A 26,917-nucleotide genomic window follows, 5' to 3' on the forward strand; every position below is an offset into this window, starting at 1 on the left:
ATTTGAAGATCTGAACGAAATCGAACTGCTCAATGGTGAAAATATCTAGGCAATAAGATTCTAAGATAGCTACAAATATTTTCAAATTTTAGAAGCATCAGAAATTCTGCACAATAAGAGCAAAGAAAAAACTAGAGCAGAATACATAAGGCGATTAGAAAACTACTTAACGCAATGCTTAATGCTTGAAATTTGATAAAAGCAATTAACACCTAGCCCATACTAGTTCTGATATACTCAGAAGGCATCGTTGAATGGATCCAGTTAGAGTTGGAGGATTTAGACATAAAAACTAAAACATTAATGACAATGCACCATGCCTTCAATCCTCGCAGTAATATTGATAGGCTCTACAATATTACTGCGAAATATTGTATCAAGCAAAAAAAAGGCAGCAGAGGATTATTAAAAGTGAAGCAAGTTGTTAAAGAAGAAAAACAAACGAAATCTCAATGATTATCTACGGCAAACAACGGACAAATGTTTCATTTAGATCAGGAAAGAGAGTTTATTTAAACCAATGGAGACAAAATTGGAATAGAAGACCAACCAAATAAAAGTGAGAATTGAAAGAAGGAAAAATAAGGCATTTAATGTAAAATACCTTCACAGCATAGAGGACAGCGCTGGCAGCAACTTGACCTGACAATGGTTGAGGAAGCGATAAAGAAAGAAACAGAGTCAGTAATTGTGCAGCAAAAGAACATGCCTTTAAAGAAAACTTTATAAAGACAAAAATACAAAAAAAATCAAGAATACAGTAAATGGAGGTTGTGCAAAGAAAAGGAAGAAACGATAGGCAACATCATAAGTCGTGCAGCAAAATCGCTCAAATTGAGTTCCGTAAAAGGCACGATGATGTAATTATGATCACTTGCATTTATGGAGGACGTACTGGTTTAAAGTATCTAAAGACTATTGGAAGCATAAATTTGATAAAAAAAAATGTGATTTAGAATGAAAAAAGATAAAATACTCTAGGATTTCAAAATCAAACCGACAAAAGCTTGAAATGAAATACACCTGATATCACAGTGGTTTAAAAAAGGGAAAACAAGGGTGTTCAGTTTATGGAAATATCAGTACCAGGAGATAGTCGGATTGACGACAAAGAAACTGAAAAAAATTACAAAGTATCGTGAGTTGCAAGTAGAAGTTGAAAGAATCTGGCAAAAGGAAACGAAAGTTGTTCCCATAATAATAGGTGCTTTAGGCGCCATCCCTAAAACATTGAAAAAACATCTAGAAGCACTCGAGTTAGGTGGATTGAAAACCGGACAGTTGCAAAAGGCCGCTTTGTTCGGCACAGCTTTCATATTCAGAAAGCATTTCCGAAACTCACAGGTCCTCGGGTAGGCCTCGAATTAGTGGAATATAACCAGCCTTTTACTTAAAGCTGAGAAAGGCGCTTGGATGAATCCGGATTCGGGATCTAAAAGGTGCTGTAATATTCTGCATGAAACAGCTGGATATAATGCATAACTTGCAGTCTCTTTGGTTCCTAATGGATACTGAAAGAAGAGAATGTCCATTTGCAACCTTACTTGGTTTGGATGTAAGCTAATACATTAATTTGAACAATTATTGGTTGACACTTTTAACGAAATGGGCACTCATTAACTGAACAACCTCTTCTACATCATCAACCCTCACTCCATCTGGATTTAGAACAGATAATCCTTTCATATTCATTCTTTCGTTTACTTGCAGCATATAGATAGAATTATTGTGGGTTGTCTTTAGCACGCAGAGCTAGTTTCTTTTCATAATCAGACTTTGCTTTCCGTACAACAGTTGTGACTATTCTAGCCTGCTGCTTATAACGTTCATAACGGACGTCATCCTTATGCAAACGGTATTCCTTCCACATCGTCCGTTTCTTATGAATCCCTTGCTTAATATGGTTACACATCCATTTGACTCCTACTCTATTTATTCTTTGAACTCTCGGGACATATTCTGATATCGCATCATTGAAGTATTGTTTAAATGCTTCCCCTGTACTGTCGATATCCTTTCCATCCAGCAACCGATCCCATTCCACTGAACTCAGTATACTCCTCAGTTGGTCATAATTTTCTGCTTTCTAATTCAACATGTAACCTTTTCTGGAAGGAACAGTCATAAATTTAGTCACTTCCCAAGTGTGTACCGCATGATCACTGTCACCAACTGGAGGCAGAATAGTTACATATTTAACTGGAATGCCCTCTGACACTATAATCAAATCTACCACTCTTGGACCTCGAGTTCCTTTTGTCACATGCTGAGTGAGCAAGTTGATCCGCAAGAGCTCAATAAATGCATTTTCATTCTTTACATGAGATTCTACTGCTACCCAATCAATATTTGTATAATTAAAGTCTCCAATTATGATTACTCCTTTCGCGCTCACCTTTTCTATTTGGTGATACATTTCTTCATCACCAGCAACCGATCCACCAGGTCTGTATCAACACCCCACTGTGTAATTTGACTTGTTAGATTCCACCTCACACCAGATGGCTTCAAACTCACTGCCACGTGAAATATTGTTAGTAGTATTACTACATTCATAGGTCTCAACTCTAACTGGATTTAAGTCATCCAATATCATTAGCAGCACTCCCCCTCCTCTCCTATCCACTCTATCCTTCCTAAAAATACTGTACCCATGACACTCGATACCAGTTAATAGGTCTGATTCTGATAGCCAGGTCTCACTAATTCCTACAATCTGAGGACGCAACGTGTTAACTAAGGCAACACACTCTACCCCTTTTATTTAGACACATACCATCACCGGATTAGAAACTTTTGTGCATGCAAACGTCATTTACACAGCATATATCTAATATTTGGCCACTTATGCTACCATATATTCTAGGTACCTATTTAAGAATGTACTGATCAGTGGTCGTCAGTAGTGTTTATGACAATGGGAAACACAAAGAATCTTTCAGAGTTTGAGAAATATCTTATTGTGGGAGCCCGTCTAGCGTGATCTACGGTTTTTAAAACAGTAGAGCCAACTGGGCTTTGAAAAGGTGAGATATTCCTGGTGTTCAATCAGTAGAAAAATAACCCACATGTCTAAGAGGCAAAACTGTGATCATAAGTAAGTTTTTAATTCAGTGACCGGGTTTGTGTGTGTGTGTGTGTGTGTGTGTGTGTGTGTGTGTGTGTGTGTGTGTGTGTGTGTGTGTGTGTGTGTGTGTGTGTGTGTGTGTGTGTGTGTGTGTGTGTGTGTGTGTGTGTGTGTGTGTGTGTGTGTGTGTGTGTGTGTGTGTGTGTGTGTGTGTGTGTGTGTGTGTGTGTGTGTGTGTGTGTGTGTGTGTGTGTGTGTGTGTGACCGTGCTTGCTTGAGTGCGTTAGCCACAATTAGACAGTATATGTATTTGAATGCTTATTTTTAGATGGTATGAATTGGCAAACTTGATGTTTGTACTCAGAACAACTTAGTTTACTTTACCCTATCTCCCAAGATACAACATTCTCACATGGCCTCGTAGTCATTTTTATGGTATTACAGGAACGCGAAGTTGAATAATCTTAATGGTTATCTGTGAGTCTTTTCGTGTGCTGTTGGGTAATATTTTCAACACATCTCTTATAAATATTTGTACTGAACAGACAGCTGAAATAATTCTTGAATATATTGAAACGTTTCCTTCTCAATTCCTCTTTCAACTCTTGTTCATAGTTTTCTGAGACATCATTCACCACTGCTGAATTGTTAGATATAGCATCCGGTATATTTAGTTTTTTTTTTCTGTTGTAATCTCCATGTCTTCCTTTTTCTCTTCACAGAAATGAAATACAGCAATTCTAAGAAACCATTTCATAAACCTGGTTTCTCAAATTAGAACGAATGAGACGTTATAGATTACGGCATCTGTTCCACTTCAAAGTTGTAGATTTTCACAATAAAAATCTGCTGTTCCCTTGCAACACAGACAACGTACACGTTTTACCGATTTTATCTTCGTTTTCATCAATACACGATTTGCATGAACGGTTTTCTGTTAATCGGAAAAAATCGCAAGAATGTTAATTCAGATAAGTTTTTCCATTCATCCATACTAAGAATAAATGGTTTTGTGGAAAGACGATTTCCTTTAGGATAATTATTGGAACGACATTTCGGAAAACCACTTCGGTATTTTCATCGATTAAAAATGAAGCCTAAAAAATTCAAAGTGACATAAAACAAGATGATTTTATAGGCTAGATCTGATACTTGGCAGTCTTCTAATAAGTTGTACTCACCGGATTTAATCAGGTTATCAAGGGCGAAGCTCTTGTTACACGGATTGAAGTCCAGCAGACAACTTGGTTGGATCCTTCCGCCATTGAAACAGTATTGTTCTTTGACAAATTTTGTGATCGGTTCCGTAAGGACAACACCTGGAATTATATAATGGATGAGTAGATAAATATAAAATGGTTTTATATCAAAACTTATAACTTTATTTTAATGAGACCATGAGTTTTCTTTACTAAAGATCATACAAATAGCGAACTAGTTTCGCTATCTTCTGACTAGCTTTCTCAAGGCTGTAACTGTGCTCATACAAATGCAAAAAATTAAATGAATACAGAAACGTTAGTAACTGTCAAAGAGCTCCATTTGGTATTTCGTGTGGTGTAACGTGCATGCGTTCGGATGCTTCAGTCTGTATCAGGTACATGACATGGGTATTCGCTAATAGTAGTTCTGTTCAGCTGAGAGAAGGGATAAGGTTTTTCCATATATCTTTAAGGATAATATCCTGATTTATATTTAAATTATTGCCAGTGCGTAGTACTGGCAATACTACTGCTTCTTTGAAAGTTCGGTGTCTATAGGCATCTTAAATGTAAGGCATTGAGCTGTTTTTCCAGTCTATAACGTGGTTGGAAGTTGAGAAATGATGAGCTAAACCTGATGTAATGATTCTGTTGTGAGTGACATTTCCCACATGTTCTTTCTGTCTTATTTCAAGACTTCTAGTCTATACAATATAAGAAAGGCTACTGCATGGAATTTTATACAATCCTGAATGTTTAAAAAATAGGATCTAATCTTTATGTAATCTTAAGATTTGTCTGATCGTGCTAGTTGGTTTTGAAACCACTCTGATGTTATGATCCTTTAAAGTTCTTACTAATTTCTTAGACACTGTACTCACTTATGGTATGACTGCTATGGACACATGTTGGGGCACCGTTTCACGTTGTTGAAAGTTATTTTCAAACAGGAATTTCTTTAAAATGTTTGTAGGGTAACGATTAAGAGATGGAGTATTTGCGATTTGAGCCAGTTCTAACTGTACATCTTCTTCTTTTGAAATAGACTTTTGGGCTCTGCTGCGTAGCCTGTGTATTATGCTCTGTTTCTGTGGCTTATGATGGTTTGACAAATAATGTACATATCTTTCTGTATCTGTGGGTTTCTTGTAGATAGAAAGTTAGAAATTGTTATAGTGTGTCTTAACCAGTATGTCCAGAAAGGGTAGTTCTTTGTTCTTTTCGAGTTCCATAGTAAATTTGATCTTATTGTGCAGTGAGTTGATTTTATTAAGAAACACCAGGAGATTTTCCATATTATCTTTCCTAAGGATAGACGTGAAAGATGTCATCCACGTATCTCCACCAAATCGAAGGTTTGAGAGAAATGTTAGAGAAAATAAATTGCTGAGAGTTTATACTATAATGGTATTATATCATTCCATGAGCTAACATAAATATTTACGTTGAAAATGCAGTGTAAAAATTTTCTCCACTCAATCCAACAAAACTCCTTATATCTTGAAAAGAAATTATATTTTGGTTTTATCATAATTTCTACTAAATGTGAGAAAATAAACATTTTCATTTGAAATGTGTTCAATACTTTTTGAATTCAAAAATATTTAAAAATCAACTATATTTTTTAATGAAAATGCCTGAAAATGACGACATAATGTAAATATATGCAAATATCCAAACATTCGACATATTTTTGTACAATTGTGTTAGCAGAATTATGTTCAAAATTGTTAAAATCGGAATCTTGGAATGTCGACATTTTCGTTGGAGATACGAGGTTCAACAAGTTACGAAGTTACGGGATTCAAATAACTAATTCGACAGGAAATATATTTTAAAAAATCCAACTCGTGTATCAATGGCTAATCGTCTTCATCGGCATATCTCTGGTAAAGTTTCTTCTCGTCCTACAGGGGATTCGAGATCTTTCGTTGGAACCAAAATTATCCAACAATACCCAGACATTCAGGAGGGAGAAGGAATTGGAGATATTGCTCAATTGTTTTATGCATTTTAGGATAAAACAACAAATGAAATTAAATTAAAATTAACATAAGGTTTCCGAAAGCGTATATTTCAATTCGAACTAATAACTTGAATTGTTATATTATGGATATGAAATTTCATTCTAATATTTATCTATTTTGTAAAATGGGACTACATAAGAAACTGCTTAAATTGCGACTTTCGATTGCGTCAAATAAAAATGAAAAAAAAAAATGGAACACTTCCATATCCCGTTTTATCAACAATATTTTTCCAAAAATGATTATAATTCATCTTAGCTAATTAAAATGAATGAATATTTTAATTTCAAACAGAATCGACTGAACTTCAAAGAGGAAGATATTAAAACAACAATTACAGGAAAAAAAACCTATTTTAAGTAATGAATGATCATAATTTTATAAAATTAAGCCTGTAATTGAAAAATTAAAAAAAAAAAGTGTTACTTCCGCAAATGTCTAATCCAAATCCAGTGGCGAAATTCTGTGAATGTTGATAACCATTCGAATATCTATTTGCATCATTCTGATAACAGGGAACTGCGCAGTCGCAACCTAATAATGATAAAAACAAACTATTTATTTATGATGATAAATCGTGATAAAACTTTTTCAAAATATTTAATTTGTAATCCAATTTTTACTAAATCCTGAAAATTCGCAAGGTGTGGATGTATATTCCATTGTTTCTTTGATTCACGCGTTGATGTTGAATGTCGATTAAAATATCTCCCTTTGAATGGTAAATCACTACTATAGAATGAAAACAATATCAAACGGATACTTCGTTTCTCCCCAGTTAAATCAAAAAATTGTATAACAATGTTTCTAATTATTCCCAGTAATTTTTATTATTATTTTGTTTGTTAGGGCTATTATTTTCTACTCACTGACAGCTTTCTAGATTCTTCTTGTTGATGTATGCCATGGTCCATAACGAAAATCCTGTGTTTCAGCTCACGAAGGATGTATTGCAAAAGGAGTTACACATTCTGGTACTGATCCACTCGTTTAACTTGTAAGATTTGATTAGCACTTTTGTCCCTCTTTTCTCGACTATTGGGCTAAGAAACTTATCTGGCATTTCTTTTGAAAGGCATTAAAATCTCAGGTAAGATTTGTAAATATTGCAATCTAGAATGATGCTAATCTTTATTTTTGAGATTTTTGTTTTAATGTACTTAGTATATCCTGTACCAATGAGCTGAAATTTCAACCTCAATGTAACGACTTTGCCTGACGCAGTGAAAAGTGTCTACTCAATATGAGTGAATAATGCAAGTTTATCTCTTTGCTGCTACCCCACCACAGTAAAAATATATTATTTATTATTATTACTTGACACCTCCAAGGAGTACAAAGACTCAACAAGGGAGGGCACATAAGCTACACCTCTGTCTTCACCACTGAATCCACCATCGCCATCTACCGCTCACCACCACTGCTAGTGTTTTCACAGACAATCCCAAACATCCATGCCCACAGCGGGATTCGAACCCACAGCCTTTTGTCGCGTGAGATAACAACCCTGCCAAACAGATTGGCTGAATTGTACGCATTAAAAATTACAACACGCTTAATAATATTTTCTTTACTTTATTTCCTTTTGTTAAGAAGGTTCTCTTCAATATTTTTAACATTAAAGTAGTTTTCTTCAGGAAATTGTTATATAAGTATAGAAAACGCTCAAATTGTGTATATTAATTCCAAGAAATCTACGTTGTTCTAATGATATGTATACATAAGATTGTTATTTCTAATGAACAGATAAAAATATGACAGTGTGGGGAAGGTGAGTGATCAGGTGAATGTCTATATAGGAGAGAGAGAGAGAGAGAGGAGAGAGAGAGAGAGAGAGAGAGAGAGAGAGAGAGAGAGAGAGAGAGAGAGAGAGAGTTTAAACTGAGCTACATTCGAACTAATGAGACATGCTTGAAATTAGGTAATGTATTATTTTAGTGTGCATTTCATGTTTCTTTATATAGAATTGACTTGAATCGAACACTTAGTATAAATTACCGTATAGGGACTTCATTTTCTGAGGGGTATTCGTATTCAGTCCTGCCACTCCACATACGTGACAACCTAAACTGTGTCCAAAACAACTAACATTGCTGAGAGGTATGCCACATTCGTTCTGAAATAAAGCAGTTTAAACATGTCACGTAGAATAAGTATCTTAAAAAATTCAAAGGAGTTATTATTATTATTATTATCATTATTATTATTATTTTTTTTTATTATTATTATTAGTATTATTATTATTCGGTTTTCTAAGAAAATCAAAAACGTTAATATTATATCTAAATCGTATTACATCATCTATTACATGCTCTTCTCTCTCACTACCCGAGATTGTTGTATTGGCAAAACGTTTGCTGTAAGCGTGGATGGATAGCGATTTTCCTCAGAAGAAAGCATATATGAGATTGTCAATGAAACCCATCTAAAAGTACAAAAATGATTATCTCTGGAAATATTATTATTAAACATTCTATACAGGGATATATCTGCCACCATTACATGTAATATAGGTCTCGGGAAACATTTTATTAAAACATTTGGAAAAATTGGACGTGCGCTGTAGTGTCGAATTGGAATTGTGTTCAAAAATGTGTGAAACTGTAATTAAAGAATGCGTTTTATTTCTTAGGACTCAAATTAGGGAGGTAATAAAGCAGGCAAAATAGTTTATATTAAAAATTATGCCAACTTCATATGATTTAACAGGCATCTTTGGCTAATAAGCAGTATGTGAAACAATATGCAAATACTAGCCGAACCGTCCCAAGGTGAAGTTTTATTTCCAGCGGTTCACTTAACGGTATTAGCTGGAGTATTTGGTGCTGGTTCTTTCGTTACGGTGTAGATTTATAAGCATGATAATACTTCTTTGTAAACAACATCCAAAGTTTCATCATCATCTTCGGAAATCGCCGGCGGATACCCCACTTCACAAAGTTCCATCTCCACACTGTTTATCCTCCTTCATGTTGTATATTGAAGAGAATAAACAGTATGGAGATGGAACCTTGTGATGTGGGTTATCTTCTAGCGATTTCCGAAGTTGTTGATATAAAACATGACTACCTACACACACTATACTGCAAGGACATCTACCACCATCAGTAGTATTTTTGTGGACTGCTAACTCAGAAACATGTTACAGATAACTGCCTGTTTTTCCTAACATTGGCTTCTTAAATCTAAACCTGCATTTCTAAGGGGTTTATTAGTCAAATTTGCTAAGCAATTTTTATTGAAAATTGTAACCTTTTGAATGCAAATGGATAGTGTGAAAGAATGAAGACAATTTCTCCGATACCAGGATCTGTAAATATGACAGTTTCTTTCATATTCGTTTTCAAAGATTTCACTTGAAGCCTAGTTCTGTTGCAAAGATTTGGAGGTGGGGTGCAGATTTCGGACCAATATAATAAGAACACCTAATTTCCATTTAAGTTCATGACCAAGTGGATTCAGAGAATTTAAAAATTCCATGGGAAAATGAACTGCATCAAATACATCCACAGGAATATCTACTGATTTGTAAACACTAACAGATCCATCAACCGTATTCGTTCATTTGACGTCATTTCGAGGTGCAAGGATAGCTCTTTCCCTTAATTAAGGAGGTGACTTTTCTGTTATGTTCTCAATAGATGGGTAGACACTGTACAAGAGTTCGCGGGCAGTTCGGACAATTTTCCCGTTATTTTGGTGTGTTAATATAATTAATAAATTTTAGGCAGGCATTCACTTCGTCTGCGCTGGTCGTGCGGGATACGAAAGGGCAGTGTTTGTCGAAAAATCACAAGCAAATTATACAGTTATTCCACCCATTCTTCGGTTGTCTGATGTGATATCCCTCTTTGTTCTGTCGACCGGTTCAAGAGATGTGAATTCATACCAAACAATCAAAGAAATATTTTGTAATATTACACTTAATATCACAATATCTAACAATATAATTTAACAATATCTAACAGAATAACTTAACAATATCTAAATTATTAACAATATATGGCCATATCACAATATCAAACAATAGAATTTAACAATATCTAAAAATCAGCCACAAAAAAGTTGCTAGATATTGTTGATGGAGGTAAAAAAACAACCACTGCTCCATAATCTGATGATATTAAGCGATGAACACGTCGATGAAAATTAATACAATCCATCCTTGAAATACCCTCTATCTACTTATGAGAAATCATCAAACTCGATCAATTCCTTCTCAAGTTTAAGTGAACGTCAAAAATGGAGTTTGCTTTATATATATAGATAATCAATCATGCCGTGTTTACTTACACTTATATTAGAAATAAATCGGGCCAGTAATATGCCGACATATTCTACATCTGCCTGTGCCTTTTCAATGCAGTCATTTGCCCCCTCGCTCCAATCAACCTCAATGACACCGCAAACTGAATCCACACTAAGAAGAGCATTTCGGGTTTCCTGAAAGAAAAATTCAGTCATCACCACAATTAAGAGTATTCTCATTTAAAAGTTACATTTAAAAACACGTTAATCAAATCTCCATTCTCAATAGGTTATTAGAAAAGATCGATGAATTATTCGATATTTATTATCATTTGAAGCGTGTATTACAAACACTGAATAATCTGAATCACTTAACAACAGAGACATTTGACGGTGTACTATCATAGGATAGTACATCCAATTCCGAAAAATATTAAGAGTGAAATGTGGAATTCATAACATAGCTTCAACACTGCTAATCCCGATTGTATAGTTGCCCGTCCAGAAGGCCTGATAATTTTCGATTCTGATGTAGAGGAGCACCACTGTGTTGAAGAGAAAATGCATTTATTAAAGCCTTCACATTGTCGCAGAAACCTAAATTTAGTTGTCTAAGCACAGGCAACTTGAGGTATTCTGGGTGAATTTCGAGCATTTTAGCTTGTTTAGAAAGGATGCACAAAATTTATTCATATAGGAAAAGTTTTTGGGTAACTTGTTTGCTAATCCGTATGCTCTTCATAGCATATAAACGTAGGAGCAAAAGTTGAATTGGTGATGTTGTATATCAGTCCCTTTTCTAAGGATTTCCTGTTAACTGAACGTCAAGAGCTTTTTTCTCGGAAAAGAAAATATATTTCTGTAATCAATTTATACCGGGATTGAAAAACTATATGAATTACTATACTTATCCTAATTCAAAGAGTTTTGTAAACGAAGTCATTCATAGAGATTATGGTAGATAATTGTGTAATATTGTAACGTTGAACTTTGACAGTGTGTAGACGTGACATGGTGTGAGTTCTGAAATATTTTGAAGTGCGAGGTTAAACATTGAGCACTCTATAAATTTGTTTTGCCTGTGGTGTTCTGGTGTTCAAGTACAGCCTATAAAATGTTCCACTAGTCTGCTAGCTGTTAGATGAAACGATAAAAGATTCCTTGCTAGAGTGGTTTTAGAACTATGTAAGAAAGTCCATTTTCGCTGAACTACAAAGGCACATTAATCGCGCTGTTAAATTAAAACTAGTCCTAATTTTTTAAACATAGATTATGATTAACAAAGCCTAATAAGCATTTCAATTGTATAACTGTTTAAAATATATATGTTATTTTTAAATATTTTTTAAAATATTTTAAAATATTTTAAAATTATGTTAAAACAAATATTTAAAAATTATGTCAAAATATATGTTATTTTAATTCATCATTTAAATTACTTATATTTTGGTAGTTAATTTTCTAGTAGTAAACCAAGATTAGTTTGGTGTGTGCAGTCTAAATAACTTATTTTTACTTTTTCTTCGAAAAGATAAACTCAATAAATAGTGGTCACTTTCTGAATAATATCTTCCCAATTTCTTAAATAGGGAGGTCTTCAATCAATTGGCTAATTCCTCTGATTAAATACATAGGAATATATAAAATTATCAATTTATATAAGTGAGTAAAAAAAGATTTACCACACTTTTTTCCAGACAAGAATACTGAGGCTCCCAGCCGAGGACCTTAAAGAACAAAGTTCTATTACTTGAGCAATTTAATAGTGAACAGTCGATATCTGTGAAGCTTATTCCACTGGGTTGAGCTTTAGTGTAAAGTGTCATGTTGACTGGAATTTTGTCTGCACAAATGTTGCTGGAATTGGCACATGTGCTACAGCGAACATTTCCATAGCCTTCAATATATTCAGTAGTAACTGAAAGAAAAAAAGAAACAAAAGTCATTTACGCATATGCACCACAGAAGAAATGTGAAATCTTTTCTTCTGATAAAAAAGCAATTGAAGTGTATTTCTAGGTTCAATAGTAAATTAACCATAGAGGAGTTAAATTCTTCATTATTTGCATTTTTATTTAACAAATGAATAAATTCTTTCTCGCAGGGCAAATTTTGTGCCAAAAGAATTCTCTTTTGGCACGAAATAACGTAAGATATAGAAATATGAAAGATGTAGGATCTACCAAAAAGAGATTCAGAAAAAAAAGAAGTGCCTAAACTGCTTAAAAAAATTACTTAAATGGCAGATCGGAAACTGTAAAAATGAAGAACAACTATAGTAGCTCCAAATCAGTAGACTCTGGTGTACCACAAGAATCTGTCTCAGGACCAATTTTATTTAATATTTATATCAATGACTTCTGCAGTGTTAAACTAAACAGTGAAATAAATACTTTTGTTGATGATATTGATTTTCTCTACGGATACAGCCAAACAAATGCAAGCCATAGTGAACGCTGATCTTTTAAAAGTTCCGAATTGGTTTCAGTCAAACAACCTGAGTCTGATTGTCTCTAAAAAAATAATATGTAAATTTTAATTTGCGAAATACAACAAGCAAAATGAACTTCACTGCACAATTAAATTTGCATGATTGGAATTGAAGGACAAATTCAAAGTGCAACTGTGAGAAAATTGAAATAGTCAATGTAATAACTTACTTAGGATTAAAAATTGATAATAATTAAAGCTGAAAACCGCATATTACCGATGTCGTAAATAAAGTAAGTATTATGTTAAACAGACGTTTCTATCTAAATAGATTATTAAATTTAAACATGCTAAAAATATTATATTCTGCCTGGAAATCTAATGCACTAGGCCGAAACCTCTGGTTTCGATTCAGAATAAAGTAATTCAAAATTTAAGTAGAAACAAATACAAGAATACTGCAATGTGCTAATAAATTTATGCATATCGTACCCTGGACGAGCTGTTGCTCTTCGGATAAACATACGACTGTCAAAATTTTCTTCTAGAATATGAAGCTTACAAAATAAAATAATCATCTCTTCTAAAAAAAAAATAATAAAAAGTGTTACGCAGACTCGAAATATTAGTAAAGATCAGACAATGTGATGGTCGAGTTTAAATGAATTTGACCTAAATATTGTCTCATATGTACGAGGTATACATTTCGATGAATATGAGGCGACCATATTTCAACTCTAAGTAGAAGATAAAATGAATGAAAGCGTCTAACATAAGATGTCGGAAAATAATCGCTGGATTCATTATAATTGTGTATGAAAAATAATCAACAAAATCACTTCTGTCATGTGGGACGTTGACATCAATTTCCAATCAAAATACGAAGAGAATTGTAATTCATAAATATTTACTTTCCAAAAAATGTTTCAAATGCATTCTAAAATCTTAATGAGAATATCAGCAGAGGGCAGCATGGTAGGTATGTCTCTATTAATATGTTTAGAAATTCGCAGTTTAATTCTGTATATTACAGTAAAATAGATATTTGAAGATAAAAATTATACATATAAATAATATTCAATATGATATGCGAAAAGGTAAATTATAAACGAATTCAATCTAGTGATTTTATCTAATCATTATGATCAAGAATACTTTCACTACCATAACTGCAACAAGATGCTCTGAGAGGTATACAAACCAGGTGCAGGTGGTACAGCATTGCATAACGAAAGTAAACCTTCGCCACAAATTATCGGTTTAAGTTGTGCATCGCTAAGTTTGAAAACTGTGGCTCCCACAACCATCACCATCTTCAGCCACTGTGGAAAGCAAAACATGATGCTGTCTTGTTGGAAGATGAGTGTACCGATGCAGCCATCTGTATTTATATTACCCTTCAACAATAGATGCACGTGTATTTTCTGAACGAGTGGTAATAATCGGATAATGCTGCTATACTTTCGAAAGGCTCAACATTTCACTGGATAGGTTAGGCAACGGGTATGCGCAAGTGTTGCAAAAATTTCAGGACTGCCACGAGCAGTATTGCAATCTCTTTCCGAGTGCAATACTCACACTCAGAGCACTCAGTTGTTTCGTAATGTTATCAGTAAGATATTCAACATCTGTTCGCTTACACAATTGCTAGCTTAAATTTACTAATACAATCATAATGAAAACAAGTTACTCATTGTAATAAAATTAATTTTTGAATATTTTCGTTCCTACAATTAGTTAGATTTTGCATTTCTGTTTGAATTAAGAAATTCCTTGCACCAATCGACAATAGTAATATTTTGCCATTTTATTTAAGTTAAAACTAGATTGATATTTAAAAATTATATATGATGTAATATAATGACTGTAAAGATTTTTATAAAAAATAGCGTAAATTAATTAAATTACAAAAATATGAAAAAATCATTCAAAGGATAAATTATAATGAACATTTGATTTTTATAATTATGGAGATTCTGTGGGCGTATGGTAATATTTCTGTTCTAGAATGACAACTCTATAGAATAAACACCATTATAGATTCGATTCACTTTCTGTACATTTTTTTAGTCATTTTTTTAGCTGAGCTGGTTAACGGACTGGTTACTCTTTGCCTTAAGGAAGTTTCATAATTTCGTTATATAGTAATCACAGACTGAATACGAGTCTCCGTAGCTCAGTCAGTATTGACGAAGCCCTTTGGTAGGGAAGATCTGGGTTCGATTCTCGTCCATCTCGTAAGTAACTTTTATATATTCCTATTATAGTATGAAGGAGAGTTAGGCGGTCTCATACGGAGGAAAAGGGTTTTTTATCCTGAAACTCCGGTTTTTCGTTCCTTAGAACAGGCGAACCGGCCCGTGAACACACGCAGAGATCTTCAGTCAAAAATACATAGATAAAGTCCCTCACTGGAGGGCCCAGCAGGACCTAAGGGATGGATGAGGAAAACTGTGGGGAATCCCACACAATCTCTATAATATTTTGGAATATCTGGATACATAATTGCCAGCATTATATCATAATTCTCTCTACTTATAGTTAAGCATAGTTAGTACTCATGAATGATTTGCTATTGGCATTACAACACCCAGCGTATGGTATGACGTTTTGGATGACTTTCATATTTCAACTATTCCTGTACGGTATAATGCCTATACGTGTATTAAACAATATGAATATACTGCAATGTTATGATAAAATTATAACTCAGGTATCTTGCCATTGTTTAGGTTAGGTTATAGTTTTCCCCCTAACTGCCCTATTTCAGAAGATAGTTCGAAGAATGACGTGTATGTGTCCTTTTGCCAATGATAATAATCATTGCTAAGGTGACATCTTATCTAGAATAAGTTAGATGTTAAGGTGGGTTAGAGGATTTCATCAAGTTATCCTCTTTAAAAAAACATAAATTAACTTGTTATTATAAAAAGAAAATCACTGCAAAAAATCTGATTCTAAAACAGTCCAGAATTTCTAGTGAAGGGTACGTGCTGAAGTGTAACTTACGGTTGCGGAAGAGGCTACAGAATAAGACTAGTATGATGCAGTTTAGTAGACGGCATCAAAGTGCTACTTGATAAATGTTTATTACGGTATATAAATTCAAGATCCCGAATTGGAATTCTGGATTGATGACCGCAAATGATGAATGAAATATTGAAATCTTGAAAAGAAAGTAGCATATCTATTTAACTTTGAAATGCGAATGACCTGTTTGCAGACTGTTCGTCCGTAACCATACATATAAGAAGCCAAAGCTTTTAGAGAAAAGATAACTTTATCTCAACTATATCTCACGTCATTCTTCACATATCTCAGCCCATATGCCAGTCGAATATTCTGTATGTAAATTCCGCGTGTGTTTTGCTAACTACTGTCTGCATGCAAGATGAAAATATTCGATTTTTGAGGACATAAAAATGCCGATACGGTATGAGATCAGCTATCTCTACCTAGACTGAGGGTTGATTGAGCCTTGTGAAGCCCTGATAAATGTTCTTTGCGTACTAGACGGGATTTGATCCCAGTTTGTTTCCAATCTATGGATATAGAGGATTTGGGGAATTCGGAGGAGGCTCCAAAATTGCTTTCTAGTTCACAAAAGTGTAAACAAATAAGCATTTTTTAAAATAAACATGAAATACACCTATAAATAAATTTATATGAATTTAGTCGAAAAGAACCAAGAATACGTTCTGGACATTTCAATTTCCATATTTTATGTAATTTGAAAATAGACAAATATGGTGTTTCAAGAGAAGGGGAGTTAGAAGATTTTGATAGTTTCTTTGTTGTATTCGTTCTTACTTTGTTGTTTATTCCTGATTAAAGGTGGAAGGCATAACGATAAAAACAACTGTCACATAGTTCGCATGTTTCTAAATGGGATATTATGTTGCCAATTTATCTTCTTATTCCTATTCCAATCTTCCTATTTCAGGGAGGTATTACAACAGGTATTCTGTTGAGTATTACATGTCCGTGAAATGATCAATATTAGATTTATTAAATTTTCTCCTAAACTATGAAGCACGAATTTAGTACAACTAAACATTAGTTCATTTTTAACCTTCTCAGTTAAGCCTTGATTTTTCCTAATCACCCACTTTAATTATGGGACTTGAATCTAACACGTAGGGTTGAGCGTGAAATAATGTAGAACGTTTCAGTTTTGTAACAAAGAGCAAATGAATGCCAATGACACCAGTTTATTGGAGAAAAAGCTCCACTCATCCGTAAAACTGTAGTTACAAAATACTAGATGGTTGCCATCTGCTCTTTTGTGTTATGATTGTCACACGGGCGGTCGTCTCTCGCAACTCCTCTCTCTCTCTCTCTCTCTCTCTCTCTGTCTCTCTCTCTCTCTTACTTCATCTATTACTGTATTTGGAAATATCTCAGTATGCATATTTTGCGTGCTATTATAGCCGAAAGTCAGAGTATAATATCCGATTTACGTAGCGCATTTTTTGTTTATTTTACGTCCATATCGGTCAAAATGATATCTAGAAAATTTAATAATTTTTATAACGTGTTTAGTGACATTTCTATGCACATGTGTTTGCTATGAAGAATCTCATTAACAGTTGCTCAACAATTCTCGTATGGCATGCTTATTCATGAGTTATTCACATCATAATGACTTGGAATTTGGAAATAATGTAATCAAAGCTTTCTATGGAATATTTCATTATAAAATGTGCATATAATGATAAAGGCAGAAATACTGTAAATAATTAATATCCGTAAACTTAATTTTGGTCTTGTTATTACAGAGAGAGGAACCTGAATGTTTTGATGGAGAAGATTCCATGTAATATTTATGCGAAAGATATAAAGCAGAAGCAGTATTAGAGTCATCCCAATTTAGGGTAAGTAAGGCATGGCCTTACTCTTCCTGGAAATATTGCATGATTGTGTGGCGTAGCATTACATTTACTGCATTTTCATCACTCCACAAGAGAATGGATGAATGGACTGTAGGTCGATGTTTTAGGCATTGGTGATAGATTATGTTGAAGTTCGAATCATCTGAGAAAGGTTTGTGTGAAGGATGAATACAAAAAGAAGATTAATTGTTAAAAACACATGCACACGTACCTATTTATCATTGTATTTTTAGGCTGTTTAATTGCTGTTTGTAGAGAGTCTCTCAGTCACTCAGTAGAGTGCTTAAAACTCAGTTTTCTGCTTACAATTTCTGTTTCTTATCTTTTTCTTTATTGTGTCATTTTAAACAGCTAAGATGGTTACTCACCACTTTAAGCGAACTCTTTAAAAGAACACGTTGTTTAATCTGTTCGAATCCTGCTGTGAACACATGGGTATTCGTGTGTAAGCAGGAAATGAATGCGGTGTGAATCGATATCTTTGTTTGCGGAAGGCAACAAATGGCTTCATGAAAAGTTTCATGTTTGATCTTTTGAGAATGGCTACTTCAATACCAAAAAAAAATTAAAAACATGAAGAAATAAAATAATGTTTTAAAAATAACTAATAAAAGCTTTAAGAAGAGTGACAAATTTAGTCCATCCTTAGCTGTATAGATACTTTAGGTTTACAACTTTCAGTTACAGGGAATTATATTAAAAAATATATATTAATGAGCTTATAATGCTCATACGAATAAACTCTCATACGAAAGTATTCCTATGTCTTTTTTGTGCATTACATTACTGTTATGATGCACGTATTGTATAATGAAGCAAGTTGTACTGGAGAACGAAATTACGAAACAAAAGCGCAACTTGAGAGAGAGAGAGTGTGTATCGAGAGTGCAATGTAACCAAGGCTATACGGTTCAATTTAATTGTTTTTAAACTACATGTGTTCTCTGGTCGATTTGAAAGTTTTCTAATTGACAATGTCAGATATTTATTAGGAAACTACATATCGTGAACAGTGTGAAGAGTAAATAATATATACTGAATTTCCTGATATATTAATATAGAAAACAGGATAGAGAAATTTAGAAATTACGATTTAATTTAAAATTAATCATTGAATGAGAAATCCCGGATTTTTATATTTAATTACTTTCTCTGAACTAAATTTGCTTTTCTACAGTCGCTTTTATTATAAATGTCTTAGTTGGCTGAAAACAGCAGTTTTTGTCTCCCTATTTTTTAAATCAAAATAAGGAGAATGTTCCTGGAATCTTAGTGCTTTCCTTTGGGTTTCACTAAAAATAAATATTCTCATGTATGGATAAAATACAAATCTGCATAAACAAGAATAAGAAAATTCAACTCGTATATTCTTGAAATTTAAAAGAATGAAACCAGTCCAAACTGTAAAAATAAAGCAACCATCAGTATTCTACGACAAATTAGATAAATAAGGGGATTCACTAAACGACTTTGCGTAATTTTCAACAGATATTCGTACGGACACAATGTTTTCTTTTTTTTAAATAATAACTGTTTACGACGTATGTTATTATAATATTAAGAATGATAATTTTTTAATTTTTTAATTTTTTAATTTTTAAAATGACATTTTTTTTTTTGCATTTTTTGCACTCATTTTAACATTTTTTGAAACATTTTATTATTTCTCAGATAAATTACATACATAAATGATATTTTTTTTATATCCTTAATATTTATAATGCATTACATTAACAGAATTGTGCATGACAGATACTTGCACGTATGTAATGATTGTTTAACTAATCATAATAATAGTAATTCTCTACAACGTAGATTATTAGTAATATATTAACAATGATGATTATTACAGTTTTCGTTTTGGAGTTTTTACACTCTATATATACAGCGTGGCCATAAATTAACTTTTCGCTCTTTGGAGGTATCTGTAGCTTAAACTAATACACGGAATGAGACCACATTTTATATTGAGACTTTCGAAGGCATGGGGAGATGAATTCTGGGAAAAAAAGGTTTATTACCAAAAGTCGCCGACAGGGGAAATTTTGCGCTGGCGGAGCCGAAAGCAGTCAAATATTTGCAGAAAACGCAGGTAAAAAGAATTAATCAACTTTTGCTGTGCGTACGTAAAAGCAGCGCCACCAATTCCACTTAAAAAGGGATTGGGAACGTTCAGACAGTTATTCGAATGACTGACGAATTGTGCTCAGTGTGCATCCTACCTTGCCTTATCGTGCTTTACATGTTAAGTTGTTTTATCTTAAACAATTCAATGCCGTAGCGGCCCTTGTGAAATTTAGAAGGCTTCATAACCTGAACCTGCGTATAGGTCCTGCGTCAACTGTCGCACGGAGAGCTATGATTAAGAAGTTTGAAGAAACTGGATCACTAGGAGTTAGACCTGGCAGAGGACGGAAAACAGTGCAAGAAGAGACAGTCACAGACGTTGCTACTGCGGTATTCGACGACACAGGGACCAGTACTGTTCCAAACGCTCGAGCCATAGATCGCAAACTTGATATGCCTTATGGTACAGTCTGGGAAAATCTTCAATATTAGTTGTTAAACGTTTGGCCACTCACAACAATGTTGCTGCTGAGGCAAAGCACATTACCGATGTCTTAAATGTGCTAGCAAACACTGAACAAATGAATGCCAAAAACCCAGCACATAACCAGCAAAGTGTGCAAATAGCGGATGCGCACACTACGCAAACTTTTAGGGGTTGCATTGCATTCCCTCAAAACCAAACCAGACTCAACTCCAGACCAGCAAACCTCTACAAGAACGCACATCCACCCATCAAACCACAGTCTCCACAACGGACGGAAGGATGAATGCTGAAGTAACAAGACCAACCTACCTAAAAGTCCCAAAGCCGAAACCAAACGAGTCACAGCAAATCAATAAATCTATCCTACAGAACATAACAAGCCACATAGGATAAATGCTTGCTAAACTCCGGCAAACCAACCCAACCCAAGAAGTCAAAGATATCATCTTAAGATGCACACAATCACTGCTTGTTGAAATCCTTAATGGATGAGGCTAATAGTAACCTAAATCATTAAAGATTGTCAGCTGGAACGCAAACGGACTATCCAACAAAATGCAGGAACTACAAGAGTTTGCATTAGAAGCCAAGCAGATATCATCCTTATAACTGAATTACACCTTTGTCCAAGTGACAAGGTCAGAATCAACATTTACACACTTACCGCCATCTTTGTCAAAAGAAACATAAAGCATAACACAATAGCCAAACCCCAATCAGAAAACATGGAAACCACAAGGATAGAAATAACTAGAGAAAACACAATTTGTATCAAGATATTCGCAGCCTTCAACCCCCAAATAAAAAATCTCCCAGATTAAGATCTGGAAGAATTATTAAACGCAGAAAGAGCAATAATCGTAGCTGGTGACTTTAACGCCAAACATTCCACATGGATCAGCAGAAACTCAAATATCAACGACAGACTATTGAATTCATATACCTCTACAAGAAACATGACAGTAATAAGACACAGAAAACCCAAACACTACGAAGCAATCGGCCGTCCAGATGTGCTTGATATAGCAATACATGCGCACAGCTAAACAGTTAACGACTTAAGTTCTGATCACAATCCCATCATTTTGCAACTAGGCTCCATACACGATCTAACAGAAAACTCCACCACCTTTAAAAACTGGACACAACTACCCTCAGATTTCCAGGATAATATTGGCGCAGTCGCACATAAAACATCCACTGAAAACATCCAGTGAAAACCTTTGAAAAGGACGTAGAGATATTGCTCATTTTGTTCGTGCATTTTAGGATAAAAAAACAACAACTGAAATTACAATATAATGTACATAAGTTTTCTGAAACGTACATTTTAATGAGAAATAATAATTTAAATAGTTATAGTATATATATGAAATTTCATTCTAATGTTTATCGGTTTTGTGAAATGAGCTTACTATAAGAATCAATCGACACCACATTGGAAACTGGAAACAACTACCCTTAGCTCTCCAGGATAATTGACCTAGTTCCACATATAACATCCTCTGAAGATATAGAAAAGGCAGTGAAGACCTTTCAAAAGCAAATAATAACAGAAACATCACATGTAACACATATAACCAGGTGTGCACCACCAAGTAATCTCTCAGAGGACATAAAACCTCTTATCCGTGAGAAAAACAGATGAAGAAGACAATACCACAGAACAATGGATCCCCCAGATAAACAGGCAATTAACCAAGCAACAAACCAGTTTGGGCTCTTAAGAACCACCGAAACCAACTTTGGAATAACAAAATACATCACCTAAACACAGAGGATCAGTCGTTGTGGAGAATGATCAGATCACTTCATTCGAAGAGATCACTTCCTCCAATACAAAGTGAACATTGAGTCGCCTACAATGATGAGGAAAAAGCAGAAGCATTTGCACACAGCTTAGAAAGACAATGTAGCCCGAATTATACCAAAGTAAATATAAAATTCATAAGAAAACTCTACACACAAGTGTGCAAAATTACTCAAAACGCCTCATTCCACTCCAACAACAAATCCGTGTCATCAACAGAAATATATGAGATCAAAAGAAAACTAAACAACGAAACAGCTCCGGGTCCTGATGGAATTACGAACAAGGCGTTCAAACTACTCCCCAGTGAAGAGAGAATGCATCTGGTAGCCATCACTAATTCCATCCTTCGTCCAAATTATTTTCCAGACCGATCGAAGCTTGCGGATGTCTTCCTAATACCAAAAGCTGGGAAAAATATACAATTTCCTCAGAATTATAGACCGATAAGCCTTCTATCATGTGCAGGCAAGATAGGCGAACGCGCTATACTCATATGGATTCAAGAGCCAACAGATAACAGCCATATCATAAAAGACGAACAATTTGGCTTTAGGAAATATTACTCCTCAACGCTTGAAATTTACAGAGTCGTTGAATACATCACACAAGGTTTCGAATGGCACCACCACTCTAGCTCTGTCTTCCTGGACATAACACAAGCATTCGATAGAATATAGTATTATGGTTAAATATTTCAACTACACCAAGTTGGAATCCCATTACCTCTAGTTCTACTTATCAAATCATATCTAAATAACAGAAACTTTAAAATAAAACTCAATGTAACCAGATCCACAAGACACTCTGCAGTCTCCCCTACTCTTTTCCATATACATAACATATCTTCCCAAGTTTTCCCAATCATCGCCACTCTCTATGCCGATAACACGATTATGGTAGCCAGCCGTGCACATTTAGCCTCAAACAAGCTACAAAGTGCAGTCTACGAATTAGAGAACTAGTACAAACAATGATGTATCGCAATCAACCCAGGAAAAAGCCCTGCAGTCACCAGACGTAAAGCAGAACGGAACATACAAATGTTTGGAAAAGTCATGGCACCCTTGGCACAACTCTACCACATATCTAGGTGTTCATCTGGATACGCGCCTAAATTTCAAGACACACATAAATAGTGTCTCCACCAAAGTAAGTCAGACTATTTCACAGCTATAGCCACTGTTGAATAGAAACAGCTTCCTAAATATAAACAACAAAATTCTCCTCTACAATTCAGTGATAAGACCTCAGATAACTTCCTCCTCACCAACTTGGGGACACCTGTCTAAACAGAACATCCACAGATTGCAAACAATCCAGAACAAATGCCTGAGAATGGCATTAATGTCCCTTGGTTCATCAGAAACCTACAGTTTCACCAAGAGGACAACCTTCCAGATATCAAGACCTACATGACAGGCATTGCAGAAAGATTCTTCACAATCACAGATATTCACCCAAATCAACTAATTCGACACGCAGCGGACTACAAACCCACAGATCGTTTCAAATCTAAAAAACCGAAATGCGCCATCGCAAGAGAAAACTAATGCAGCTTACAATGCTCACAATGAGCTGGTAAATTATCCACAATAATCCCCTCACATACCACCTAAAATCAGATGAAGGAATGGAGAGTCAAGGACTCGGTCCATCTGCCAAAGAAGTTCCAAGGTCCAACATTTGAATTTCAAAATAACTCTTGAGGATAACGGATGTCAATGCTCTGGTAAGTGAACTTTTAACTGATGCTCGGCTATTGCCGTTACCCAGTCGTGACTGGAGCTTTTAGCTCAATAACAATTAAATGGTTGATTTCTTTTATAATACATTCTCTGAAAATATCATCATTTGATATTTATTTAATTTTATAATTTTATATCGAAACAAAAATTTATGGCCTACTTCCTCTGAGTTAAGGATCTCGATATGAATAATATGGAGCAATAAGAGAGAGATATGCTCAGGCCCAGTTAATGTTTCTGGGCAAAAGTATCTTTTAGTATCGATATGTATGATGAAGAGAGTGTTTTATCGATTTCTCACTAAACATATCAGAACGTGTATCACATTAATGAAGGAAGTCTGTTCCGGAGAACAGAGCAGATGGAATAAAAGAAGAAGACAAAAATACGGCCCACTGGAAAGCAGAAGAACAATGCAAGCCAAGGAGATGTTGCAACTTTCCTGAACGTGCTTGTACAAAATACACAGAAATGAAACAGACCGACTGTGCGATTGTGTTTGTAGTGAGTTCGTGAGAGAGGGATCATCTACCTGAAGAATCGTCCGCTATGGAAAGAGAATAATTTCACGGAAGTTTCTGTCATCTGTCCCAGGCATCGGAATAGTATTCGAAAGACAGGCAGATTTTGAGTTTGATGTGAGTTGGATAAGTAAAAAAAAGTAGCGCCTTCAGTGAAAATATTCCTCAGCTTTGAAAGCCCCTGAGGAGATTATTTCAGTCTTCCTCTTTGTTGTATTGTAATTTGCCCATCTGTGTATTTTATCTGTATGTGAAATAAAAACATACCTTTTTTGTGCTAATGGAGAGGACCGGGTTATCTTCGTAGGCTAGCAATATATGCAGACAAATTCAAAACAAGTAAGGGATTTGCGTGTGACTAAATCTAGATAATTAAAATATTCAAAACTTTCGATATACATTCAGTCCCTTAATTTTTCAATAATTTGTAGAATTATTCCATTTGCTTCTTTTTCTATGGTAATCATCTTTGCATGCGAGTTGGCCAAATTATAATAGGTCAGTGTCGTGAATTTGTTTACGGTTTTTGAGTTTTCCAGAGCATCTAAGGTCAGTGTGCTGTCTATTAATTTTGTATGTTCTTCGGGTTTCTTTGCTGTTTTCTAGGAAGAAAATCCAAATTCGGCATGGAAAGGTCTTGCCACCTCTGTTCAAAGAACATCCACCACACCTTCAGTTAAAAATAGAAAAAGCACTCGCTTACTAGACGGGATTCCAACCGAGAGCCATCGTCATTTCCTATTGACAGTACTGCGGATGGGCACATTTCTGTGTGTCATTTAAGAAGGAACTTAATTACATTAGTTTTGAAAAACCAGAAGGTTGTAACCTTCACAACCTTCTGGACCATTTATAAGAAGAAATATTCTATATTAATGAGACTGCTTTATCCGTTTTCATTTTACTGCTTCGAGTATTGATTCAATAAAGACTGAATTCTGAACTAATAAGACCATGCCATACTGGTTTAAATTTCAATTCAGTTTTCTCTTGATTTTGATTAGCATTTTCGATTTCGTGATTTTTATTAAAATTTTATTGCCGCTATGCGAAACCATTTCTGTGTATCCGAACTTGAGTGTTTGTCAGGACAAAATTCTTTGCGATTCTCGAAGTTTTTAATGCATTACCTGTTACGTAAAATGTATATCATCTATCTCAGCAAATATCTTCATAATTAATAAAAGGAATATCAAACAAAGAATAACAAAAGAATAAAAGCATTACTATTAAATAATATCAAGGACATATCAAAGGATCTGCCGGTATAAACACATCATTACCGTTCACATGTTTAGGATGATGTACCTTAAACTTCCATGAAAAGTTTCGATGTCATCCAGAGGAATCCAATTCAGCTCATAAACGATTCCCTCACTCCAATCCGTTCCCCTATACAAACTCACTTCAGTCTCCATCCACTCTCTCTCTTAAACGCAATATTTCAGCACCGTCTATGTCCTGCATGTGGAACACAGAACCTGCAACTATCGTTCCTTTTTCTTTCTGTTTGGCCTGTTAAAACAAGAACAGCAATTTCCCAGCAAACCCTTTTATTCCATCGGCACACACCGGCCACTGGATTAGAAACCCTTATGCAGATATACGTAAAGGTCACTTACGCACCGTATATGCAAAACACTTGACCAGGTGAGCGGCCGCGTATTCGAGGCAACTATTTAAGATTGCTGCTGCGTAATAATCGTCAACTGTGTGGGTCACAATGCGAAAAAAACAAATGAACTTTCGGAGTTCGATAATGGCTTATTATAGGTGTCCATTCCTTTAGACTCTGCCTAGTTGAATTTCATATAAGGTTTCTCGGGAAGCTCGCATTGCACTGGAACTAACACAGTTCGAGACCTACTATCACCCCACTCTGTATGATGCAGAGGTCTGATGGGCTGCAGGCTCCACCCGCAATGAGGACCAGTGGTGGACGAATGGTATTTTATGGAGGTAGGTCTTTGCAGTTTGTCCAAGTAAGTTCCCGAAACTCCATTTTCCCTCGTTTTTAAGATAGTCACCTATAAAATAATATAAACTAAGCTTACTCTAAGCTGTCTACAGAATTTTCTAGTGGACTCTCAAAGTCTACAGGAACTTTTGCAACTGCTATTTTCTCTGAAGCCAGATAATGGACTCTCCATACGACGAGTTCGATTTTAAGCAGCTATTGGCAATTTTTAAACATGTAGGAGGCCAACTGGAAAGGAAATGGCCTGGAAATGTAGAAATGCACCAAATAGAAGAGGTTCAATCAGAGGACTGCCAATCCCCTGAACCTCTTCAAAATTCCAGCAAATAAAATGCCACATCAGATGATATTCACACACTTGAGATAATGGCGACTTCCAAGTAATTAGTAGGAAGAAGCGAAAGAATGAGTCTCTAGAACCTGAAATGCTACCTCAGACC

The sequence above is a fragment of the Typopeltis vanoorti genome, chromosome 9, assembly GCF_054136105.1.
Source record: "Typopeltis vanoorti isolate ZY-2024b chromosome 9, IOZ_Tvanoo_1.0, whole genome shotgun sequence".
NCBI classification, from domain to species: Eukaryota; Metazoa; Arthropoda; class Arachnida; order Uropygi; family Thelyphonidae; genus Typopeltis; species Typopeltis vanoorti.